This window comes from Centroberyx gerrardi, chromosome 13 (genome assembly GCF_048128805.1).
Source record: "Centroberyx gerrardi isolate f3 chromosome 13, fCenGer3.hap1.cur.20231027, whole genome shotgun sequence".
Classification (NCBI taxonomy): domain Eukaryota; kingdom Metazoa; phylum Chordata; class Actinopteri; order Beryciformes; family Berycidae; genus Centroberyx; species Centroberyx gerrardi.
In genome coordinates, this window is record NC_136009.1 from 9,865,275 (window position 1) to 9,877,369 (window position 12,095).

Consider the following 12,095-nt stretch of genomic DNA (forward strand, 5'->3'; position numbering starts at 1 on the left):
ATTCTCTATCCACTAGTTAATTATGATGAATGATTAATCATTCCTTATATAAGCTCCAGAACTCCTCACAACCTATTTAACACACTGTCAACACTGAGCTACTACCCCGTCACAGCTTAGTTAGGGAGTCGATGTACAGTATAGACTTGGGGTAAAAAAAGAATAAATTGAAGGGCAAATAAAAAGACATGGAGGCTTTTCTCGCATATGTACAACTCATGTAATTAGGGTCATAATGCCCCAGGCTGCTCAGCTGTACAGACAGGAAAAATAATTTCATTCATGAAGGAGGGAGAGCAGAGTATTTGGTTTTCCATATCAAAGAGGTTTGGGAGCATTTTGTTTGAGAGGCACATTTTCAAATTCTACAAATTCAATATTCTCTTTTTGATTAAAATTCCGAGGGTCTGCCCAGCCTCTTCACTTGATTGGAGCGTCAAGGGGTTTCAAGACAAAGACTGTTCAAGGTACTGGATTCAACTCCTTGAGGCAATTGTCAGCTTCGAGTGTTAAGTGCGATGGGAATCTGTGGGGGTGCACACTGCAAAATTTTTCAGACAGCAATTCCCAAAAGCACAGTGGGTTCATGTTCCGTGTACAGCTGAGAGACACAGCAGTGTCAGACAGAAGGCTTGCGTTTTAAGTTTGATCCCTTCTGTCTCAGGGCACCAGCCTTACAGGCTGCATGGCCTTAACATGGCAGCACACACACTGCTCCTCAGTGTTACCATTCACCAGAGCAAAAATGTCTATCAGATCAGACACATTAAGAAGCTAATTGTCCCCCTTGGGGAGAACTATTCATTATCTAAGCCAGTGCGCCATCCAGTCAAGCAGGAGTAGAAATAGAGGCCATGGCAGCCTCACACATACAAGCATGGTCAGTGGCTCCATAAATCACTAACAGGCCTCTACAGACAGTTAGCCTGTGGTTGTTACTACCAAGCTGTGCGTGGTATCCCTCTGTAAACAGTAAATTCCTCTGTGAAATTGTCAAGTACAGTAATGCAATTAATGGCTGGAAGTATCAAACATATAGTTTGGACAAGGTTTTTTTTTTTCCTGAGAACACAACCTGCAAGCAAAAATATTTCAATTCTGATTTGGTCTGTGTCTCCGATAATAAATTCAGAGAAAAGCATAGACCGGAGAGAAAAAAGCTCTTCCACCCTGAGGAAAGGCAGTGCTTGCCATGGTGGTGCATTGTTAACATTATCAGTAATATCCAGTGACTCCTTTTTCTTTGAGAAGAGTGACATGGATTTTTTCGTCTTAAAAATTGGTTCCAGTGGGAGCGATGTTGGACTCCATCCAAAAGGGACTTATTAGCAGGTGAGCATTTAATGCTATTCACCCCTTTCCAGTGAACACACAACAGACCCTGCCCCTTTGAGCTTTAACGAATAACTCTCCTCTTTATAGGCAACGTGTGTCTTTATTTCCACACACAATTGAGTCATGATGGGATTACCCATTGTGTATAGCTGCAGTCACAGGATTAGGGATGACTAGGGATGATGGCAGAGGAAACACCGTTCTACACAACGACTGCACAACGCCAGGCATTGGCTACACTAATGCCAGCTTGGCAAGCCGCCCCAAGACCTGAGATTATACCATTAGTATTATCAACAGATGATAGTGCAATATCCCCCTCTATCTATAGTAAGATGTTCTTTGTCTGCAACATTGTCAAAACGTTTCATCACTCACTTTTCAACCCAACCCACCGACTGAGAACCAAAATATATCAGAGAAAACAGGCTGGGAAGCAAAATTATAACAATAAACCAATAAACATCACAATCATCGTTCAATGTGGCTGGAATATGCCCAAGATACAGTAATACTATGAAAAATCAGAATGGCATATTCCCTTGAGCTTCTGAATTTTGCGTATTGTGTGAGAATACAACACCTTTCCTCGACATAATGTGTCAGGTTTTAAGTAAATCGCCTCCTTCTTGCTTTTGCGCACACCAGCGTGGCTACAGTCACATATTTGTGACTGTGTGTGCACGTGTGCTTGTACATGTGCACAGAAGAGGAGGCATATGACTGTCAGAAGTGATGTGTGACAACTGGGTTTGCATGACATACCATTATCACGACTCTCACACCTCAGGCCTGCGTGTGTGTGTGTGTGTGTGTGTGTGTGTGTGTGTGTGTGTGTGTGTGTGTGTGTGAGAGAGAGAGAGAGAGCAAGCCATGATAACAGGGTACACCTCATGTTCCTGTGTGCCTTGTAAGAGAGAGCTGCACATCTCTGCTGGCAGATGGGCTCAATACAAGTAAAGCAGTGCAGCAGGCGCCATGGGAACGATGACTAACAATGCTGCTATTACACCTCTCTACAAACTGGTAATTTAGTGTAATGCTAGTCAGTGTCACAACAGCACCGATGCGCATTTCAAACACTGTCATGTTCGTCGGAGCCTGCAAGCCGGCGGATCCGCAACCGGCTCTGGAGACTCCGTGTTTGGGGTTAGATGCTCATGTGACGGCGCGACCCCTCGGAAACTGAAGTCACGCTGAGAGGCAGAGATGTCAGACGCGGCCCATGATCAGTGGGGACAGTGTCCAGCCGTCCCATGCCAGCACAAGCCACTGTCATCGGTGTGTGTGTGTATTCTGTCTGGAGAGCGGAGGGGGCGCCAAGGGAGACACAGTGAGTCACACCGGCCTTGCAGCTAGTGGCGAGATTGAGGGAGAGAGAGAGAGAAAGACAGAGAGATAGAAGGATTATGGGAGTCAGTCATCATCACACTTGTCCCCACATCATCCCCCTCCTCCCGTTACAGCCGACGCCACCCTCTGTGATAACGTCACACACACACACACACACACACACACACACACACACACAGTACAGAGTGCATGTTTGCACCGGGGTTACACACGCACACATGCATGCACGCACAGTTATGGCAGTGTATGAAAGAAGTAGCCTCTACATCAGAGTGTCAGAAGAGCTTAGCCATAATGGGCAAAGCGGGCTGCAGCTCTGAATCAAGTACTTATCCAGAGCAGCCATCCTGTATAATACAGTACTCACATTTAGACCAGGCATTCAGAGACAGTGGTTAAAAGCTTGCGCAAATTATCATGTTTTAGTGTCTCTGTCCTGATGCGGGCTTTCCGGCGGTGACAGGTCAGAGCATGCAGTGTTCTACAATTTGGATTTCAGAGATTGAATAGAAAATGCTTATTTGCTCCTGGCTTTGATCGGTCCGGGCCATTTATTTGCCCATGCGTGAAGTGTTATGAGCGGTCTAGTATTGATGCCAAAAGTGTTATAAGCCTGTGTTGCAGTGTGAAAATAATTGCAGCCTTTGAAACATCTAACCTGCCTGCAGTATGGCGACTGCGCGATGCGGCTTATCCACCGCACAGATAAAAAGCTTTCGCGTGCAATTACTAAATTAGTCGAGAAATTAATTTCAACCCAGTGAACTGACACAGAAACGCACTGAACTGCTAATCTGGGAGCAGGAGGGCTAAAAAATCCTTTGGAATTTAAAGTTTAATGGATTAATGATGTCAAGGCTCTCGAGTGGATAGGACTGCAGCACAAAGTAACTCTGGAGGAATTAAATTGCTTATGGGGTATGTCAGAAAGCAAGCCTAAAGAGTCCCCCAGTAGTTGCTTTTCGATGTGGAGCATCCGAGTTCCGCCGTCGGCTGTGCAGCCCTCTGTCTGAGCCCGACGCTGGCAACCATACATAATGTATCACCCAGCTAGACGCAGAACTATTGTAGTAATTCTCTTATGTCACTCGGTTGGCTTTTCTTCTCCATGCGGGGGTCTGTGAATGGGCCGGTGATTCAGTGAAACAAGGTTTTCTCCATGTATGAGATGGACTATTGCTTCCTAAGAGCATCATGTAAGGGGCACCTATAGGACGTCACTGATGGTTCAGTCAGTGACGGATGATTAGTCATAGCCTATGAGTCTTAGGCCCGGAATGAGTCGCTGGGCTATTTCTGATGGGTCTCCACGCGGTAAGATTAACGCGATGTTTTAATGAACGCGGGCCCGAAGGCGGCAGACCGAATTTCTCATTTCGGCAGGAGGACATTTTTTAAGACAGCTCAAGCTATTGTCTTCAGGCGCAGTTCACATGCAGGCTTCAACATGAACGTCTGCTTGGTGAGAAAAATGTCGCACAAGAGCAGAATGTTGTCCATAAAAAAAAATGAAGAGAGCGCTTGGCCCGGCGGAAATGAAGGTCTCTTTGGGAGGGAAAACACGCACACACGTGATCACAGACACACAAACACACAAATACACGAGCACTCACATGCACGCACGTGTGACCATGTGGATCTGGGGAAGCTGTGCTGTTATGAAATGTGACTCAAGGGAGCAGACAGAGGTTGTTGTACAAACGGCACAGATTTGGAATCATGCAAGACCAGAGCCATTCGCCGGCTGCAGACGAGACACAAAAACCTCCTTCGCCCACCAATATTTTCCTCTTGCTTTGCGCTTTTCACAGCAAACAGCGCAACAATGGTGAACGAAATGAAGTGAAGAAAATGAAAATTCTGTTTTCACAGCAGAAGTAAGGTGTGGGGGAAGACTGGAGAGTGGAACAGTGGAGAGGGGGACACAGTCAAGAGAAGATCTTTGTCTGCATTGTCTCATACCGGGAAGTAAAATTAAAGACGTTATGTAATTAGCCTACATAACAAGAGAATAAATGTCTCTGAGGAAAAACCTGTGGGGGCATATTCTTCCCTACCACCTCCTTGCTGTAGCCTCAAACCAAATAAGCACCCTTCATTACACTATGTATGAGCTGAGGGGCGACACGGCATCAACACGTTCCAATACAAGCTTAGTGGATGCGAAAATGACTAACAACATCCCGCTGCATACCCCCAAACCTAAAGGAGGAGAGAGAGCTTTAATTATAATAGACTGAGAGAGGCTCACTGGGGCTCGGGGTGCTCTCTGTCTCACTCTAGATACATATCAATTAAGGTATTTTTAGTCTTCAAGTTGCTGCTCCTTCTCTCTCCATTGAATTCTTTAAAGAGAAACAGAACTCACTTGGGGTATTTTCATGATCTTGGAAAGTTCACCTCAGATGTGCCAACAGCAACATTTCTCACCCAAAGCTAGAAAACAGAGAGCCAAGATAGCGACGGTGTCATCGCAAGAAAAAGTCCTGGAGTCGCTCCGTTTCTGGCAAACGGGAGACTTTGTGTACACGGCGACAATACCCCAGGTAATTTAATGTTTTGTGGTTCTTAACAGTTGGCGTTACAATGAAACGAAGCTCATTTGGCTGTAAAAGCTCCAACAAACATTCCACGGTCCACAGAGACGGTACCTAATTCATTGTCAGTAGAGCAGCACCAGGTTTTGTCCTTACTGCTGGTGGAGGTTAGAGCGTTGGTTCTTTCTTTTAGCTTTTGGCAAGTAATCCATTAGGCCAAATATTGATTAAAACTCATAATATACTTGAACTCTAGCAAACAGCTTAACAAAGTCAGGACAAAACATTTAAACACAACATATAGGCTGCAAATATATATAGACTTTGTGCAGAGAAGTCTTAGAAATCAATGGCACAACAGCGAAGATGCCTTCTGTAGGGATGAAGATTTGACAGTTGTCATTAACAACAGTCAGTATTTCGCTTGTATGCACTGTAAAAACTGTCTTCACTAAAACAAGAATAACTTACTCGCTCACTGAAAGTGCTCATCTCACTTCAATGTTTAAACACACGGTAATGCTATAAAGTTAAGATTAGAGGGCGAAATCTCCTCTCTTTCTATTCATTTGGTGCTGAAACTACCTGTGCCTCCCCACTCCTGTTGTTGCCGGAAAATACATCCTGCTCTGTTTTCATAAAATGAGCTGAAAGGACAAAAATATCAGCCCAACACAACCTTGCTCGGGGGGAGCGCATCCAGTCGAGCCGGCCCTCCTCATCCCCGCTGCGTGCTTTTCTCACCTGGCGAGTGTCTCCCTGGGGAAGGTGACAGAGGTCATGAGCGCAGCATGCCGGGGCTGGTGCGAGAGCAGAGGCCCCCGGGGGCAGACCATCACAACCGGCACCATCATCACCATCATCATCACATCTTCATCTGCAGGACCCCCCCCCATGGTGTGTAACCATGGCGACAATCAGAAAGAGAGGGGGGGCCACTCACTCTCGAGGCCATTGCAATGTCAGGTCAGTGCATTGGCCTTTAAACTGTGTCTCTGCTTTTACACCACTGTGTAAGGATAATTAATTTGTAATAGGGATTTAATCAGTCATAACAATTAGTGTCCTAACACTGGCTAACACTGAATATACACTACCAGTCAAAAGTTTGGACACACCTGGTTGAATGTACTATGTTTTTCATTCTCTTAAAGCCCTTTTGATCTAAAGGCTTCTGCTTAAATGCTTGAAATGTGTTTCTTAGACAAATATAAATAGTGAAGTTGATCCTATGTATGAATTTCTTTCCAAAGCCTTTGCCTTTCCATCAAGGCAAAGGGCGGCTACTTTAAAGAATCTAAAATATAAGATAGTTTTGATTTGTTTAACACTTTTTGGGTCACTGCATAATTCCATTTGTGTTATTTCATAGTTTTGATGTCTTTACTATTATTCTAAAATGTGGAAAATTGTATGTGTGTGTCCAAACCTTTGACTGGTAGTGTATTGTTGGGTGTCATTTTTTTTTCTTTTTTTTCCACTATGACTAACATCTGATATTATCTTCCATGTGTTTGTAATGATTCATCACTCTGGGACCAAGCCAAACAATTAATTTTACATTGTAGACTGCCAAGGTAAAGCGAGAATGCCAACAGGAAAAAACAACCAGTTCTTCTCAAGGTTTCCAGAGATGCAACGGTTTTTGTAGGACACTGGTGATGCTCACACAATGTATATTTTATGTATCAGAGTCTTGGGTAGAACATCTGAGATCACAGACAGTCCATTCAGACCTACTTGCCATTCTGTCAGCACACCCAGACCTAAAAAACACGCCAGAAATGCATCTTGAGGTACCTTGGTGTGTTTTGAGTTGGCGAATGCACTTGCATAGTAAGCAGGGGGTTTCAGTCCTGATCCATGTGCCGCACTGTCACTGCTTTTCCTGTTTTCCTCCCTGATTCCTGTTCTACTCAAATAAAATTCTAAATGAGGGCAGACTGCCCACTCTCCTCTAAAGAACTGCTTACAGTGACTGCACACACTGCAGTCAAAAGTTTGGACACACCTGATTTTTCATTATCTTAAAAAGCCATTTTGATCTAAAGGCTTATGCTTAAATGCTTGAAATGTGTTTCTTAGACAAATATAAACAGTGAAGTTGATCCTATGTATGAATTTCTTTCCAAAGCCTTTGCTTTTCCATCAAGGCAAAGGGCGGCTACTTTAAAGAATCTAAAATATAAGATAGTTTTGATTTAACACTTTTTTGGTCACTGCATTATTCCATTGGTGTTATTTCATAGTTATTTCATGTCTTTACTATTATTCTAAAATGTGGAAAATAGTTAAAATAAAGAAAAATGTGTGTGTCCAAACTTTTGACTGGCAGTGTTTTCAAAGTCCTGTAGGCTACAGGTGAAGGAGAGCCATAGTTGGAGAAATGAAGCCTGATGCCAAAATTAAGAACACCCCGATATGACTTAAAATGTCTGGACACATGCAGCTGAAGACTGGGTACGGCTGTATTTAGAGACGCGAGCCGTAGAAGGTCATCTTTGGCATCTGGGTTATGACTCATTCATCAGCAGCAGAAAGGTTAGGCTACATGCTTCTGTGAAAGTGCATGTCATACATGATCATTCTTCACTCTAGGCTGGGTGGTGAGCACCCGATCCTGTGATTAGTCAACATGTCACATCTCATCTGTGTGTGAGTGTGTGTGTGTCTCATCTGTGTCTCATCCATGCGGGCTTAGCGTGAGAATACGTGTGACCCGGCGAACGCCGACTCAATATTGTATGTCCATATCTGTGCTCGTGTTACATGAATACAGGATGTATGAGTGTATGTATGTGTATGTGAGGGTATATCCATTATTACTCGCACACCTCAGGCCTGTGCGTATGTGTGTGTGTGTGTGTGTGTGTGTGTCAGAGCAGGCCATGATCAGAGGGAACACCTCATGTTCCTGTGCGTTGCATCAGAGACGGCGGCAAATCTCAGATGACAGAGAGGCACAGAGGAAATAAACCCATGAAACATTAAGCAGAAGATCCCCCGGAGGAGACTGTTATTCATATACATGCATCTCCAGCTCAGGGCTTATCAAATGTGGCACGTCTGCCGCAGCTATTTGAATGGCTACTCCGGCCCTGCGCACTGGGCCTAATCACAGGCGCATGGGAGCGGGACTGCTGCGACAGCGGGCTTACTGAGGGGAAGGCATGGCCGAATTGATTTCAAGTGGCTGCCAACGTCTTATCGGCCTCTTGCTAAGCACCCCGCTAAACGGCCCTGTCAGAATGCCATTGTAGCCTAACCATGAAGAAGATTTAACTGCTCCTAAATCACACTACAAGTGTGTTTATTGTGATGTCCGACACTGGAAGGCAGGAAATTGGGGATCGTGGAAACACAATGGCCGCTGTGATGTAAAGAAAAAGAGGGAAATGAGCAATAACGCTCATAAAGAGCGGCGAGGGAGGGGAGGGGAGAGGGGAAGCTATGACAGAAATTGTAAATCCGCATTTTTATGCCGCGGTCTCAAATGGTATCCGCAGAACATCAAAGGACCCCCCCCCACACACACACACACACACACACACACACACACACACACACACACACATCTAAGAAAGCCCAGCACTCAAAGGATTATTCTCCTCCAATCACACATGCTCACACTGACGGGATCCTCCACTCCTCACTCCCTCCCACAGGACAGAGAGGCAGGGGAGGGAGGGAGAGACTGTGTGTGTGTGTGTGTGTGTGAGAGAGAGAAAGAAAGAGAGAGAGAGAGGTACAGAGAGAGAAATGGAGACGAGCGTAGGAGGGAGGAGGTGAAGGAGCGTCGGGGAGAACAAATATAACTAAAAGCGTCGGTGAATCAAAAAAGAGATCTGGGGAGACACGGGGGATGAAGTGAACTAAGGAGGAAAATGGGTAGACGGAAAAAGAAAGTGAAGGTTAGAACCTCTGGAGTCTGGGAGGAGTGTTTGACCTCTTAAAGGACAGAGCGGCATTCTGGGCCAATGAGAACTGACACTTGAAAAACCTAACACACACACACACACACATTAACATCAGTGACGTAGTGGCAAATACAAAGCTGGGTGAACTATGACCTCCAGTCGGTGACCATCATAAGGCACACATGCACCAATATGAGCAAAAATCAAGTATATTTTCAGAAAAGCCTTTTTTAAAACACCACATCCTCACTCTGAATTTCATATTATAAAGATTTATGTCAGACTATAAGACTATATTCTGTAAATAAAAAGGTGGGTAAGATGAGTTAGGATGGGTTTAAAATTCCATTACATCCCTGATTAACATATAAACACACAGAAGTGAGAAAGTGAGCGTGAGCAAGTCGACAGTAACTTTATAGGCGTACTATACCAGCATAAAAGCAGCTATAACCGCATACTGAGAGTAGTCCATAAAAGACCTAGTGATGAAAAAACAGAGTCCCCGGGAAAAGAGGATTGCAGCCCTGCATTTACAGATAATCTTTGGGACGAGGGAGGGCAAGAGAAACCTAGGAATTCTGTTAACAAAATGAAGGAGAAAAAAAAAAGAGCATCAGGCACGCTTATCTCTGAAAGGCTCCTGCTACCCAACCGGGTCAGATGAATAAAGAGGTTTTAACCTAATTTCTCACATCCACCACCACTCTCACCCTGCCTGACCAAAGAGAGAGAGAGAGAGAGAGAGAGAGAGAGAGAGAGAGAGAGAGAGAGAGAGAGAGACAGTGTGTAAAAGTAATAAAATTAATCCAGTTTTTATACAGGAAAATACAGCTGTAACCATATGATAAATGCTTTTGGTTGAGGCTGCACATCAAAAGATCCCGTCTTCAAACGGGTTTTCAGTCCGCATTCTGTTTTCCATGAAACACTTCAAGTGTACACTCCAAAGAGGGAGAATATTTCCTGCTTTGGGAAATAGGTTGTATATTAGAGTCCAACAAGTATATTTTAATGTTATAACAGAAGATAAACAGGATAATAAGTAGAAAAGCAATTCCCAGCGGTTTCAATGCCTCCACGGCGGCAAACACTGAGACAAAAGCAAATGAGTTGGCTTGGTGGAGGATGGGATTAGCCCTTCAACTATTCTGCAATTTACTTAGCCATCCTTAGTAATGACTCATCAGATGGAAAATGAGGGGATGGTGAATCAAAAATCATATAATGTAGGTTTTAACCAAAGATTACAGTGCCCCCTGCTGGACATAGCACAGAAACACTTATATAAGAGAGGTTACTGTAGTTCAGGTTTCTGTTACCACCAGGCCTGCTTCAAACAGTATAGTAACAGTTACAGTAATACAAATGCACATTTTTATTTATATCTTTAGTTTAGATAATTCAGATGTCTTGAAATTTGGTTCGCATGCTCCAAGGGAGATTATTAGCATCAATATTAAGTTGAATAGTGATTGATGCTTGTGGCCAAGAGTCATCCAGCAGGTAAGAAACCCGTATGCATGGAGTGCCAGAACACTTAGCCAATCACAGGAAAGTATTTGAATGTCAGTTTATATAATGTATAATATACTTTTTTAGAATCAGCTATCTTTCAGACACTTGGTCCTGATGCTGTAAACCCCCACCCATCTGGTACTCAATCACAGACACAAAGCATTATATGCAAATACTATTTGACTAATACTTCATGAAGTCATAGGATAATGAGCTATTACCTTTAAATAAAATATTGTGACATTTTACCGATCCCCACAGGCAAATTGTCTTTTCACCTGTCCCCCTTCAGGGAGGTCAGAGGTCAGGGTCAGTGACAGAGCAGCACCTCTGAAGCTGGTAGGGATTCAGTGACTTGCTCAAGGACACTTCAGTAAAGTGGATGCTTGCCGCAATAGAGCTTGAACTCAAGTCGTCCGGGAACTCAACTGCTGAATGCCTCGCTTCAGTCAAAGCATCCCTCAGTGGCATTTGCAGCATCCCTTGGAGTGAGCATCTAGCTTGATTCAATTATAGAACAAATTGCATAAATGAAAGCAATTCCTAAACTAAATGTGACTGCCATATATGAAACAAGAAAAAAAAAAAAAAAAAAAGCTTTGAGGATTTAATGAAAATCAATCAATAAAATGTGTTTTTTGGGCCATTTTTGAGGAGGCCATTTCAAGCTGAAATGGTGATGCTGCTGATATTGATGTTGATTTTAAGTGCTGATATAGAGCAGTGTAAGTGTAGCTGATTATAGGTCTGATAAGTGCCAAGAGCAGCTATAGAGAATTGAATTTGTCATCAGGTTGTTGACCTGATCCAACAAAAATATCAGTAATGGGAGGTGCCCACCCATTTAACAACAGTCTCCTCTTTGAACATCCTAACAAGGTTTAAACACAAGCACTAACCTTATGACACTAAAGATGAGTATCCTACACCAGCTCCTGTGTAATGGTCAAAATATGTGAAATTCTTGCTACCATTTTCAGCTGCAGACAAATAATCACAAGGCATTTATTTGTCTACAGGTATGATTCAATTGTCTTGGTAATGTTGTTCTTTGCAGTGAGACCCGACTGAAAGTCTAGAAAAAAGCAGACAAGGAAAGATATTTTCAAATACAGGCAAGGTCTCAAATGCTTACTCCCTTGTACAGACAAACATCAAGGGCGCTCCTTTGGGTACTAACTCCCCTCCAACCACACTTTTGAAATGATGTATTATAATAACTACGTTACATCAGGCTATCAATAAAAATCAAAAAAGCTCTTCTTTCTGGGCTGTTTCTAAGTCCCCCCTTCCCCCATGGTAACTCTGTCTTCTTTCGCTTTTCAACAGAAGGCTCCTAACTATCTACCACTTCATAAACACAAGATGAATGAATAGATATGGTTATTCATGGTGATGAGGTGTTTGAAGCTTCAGCACCTCGCCTTTCCATTGA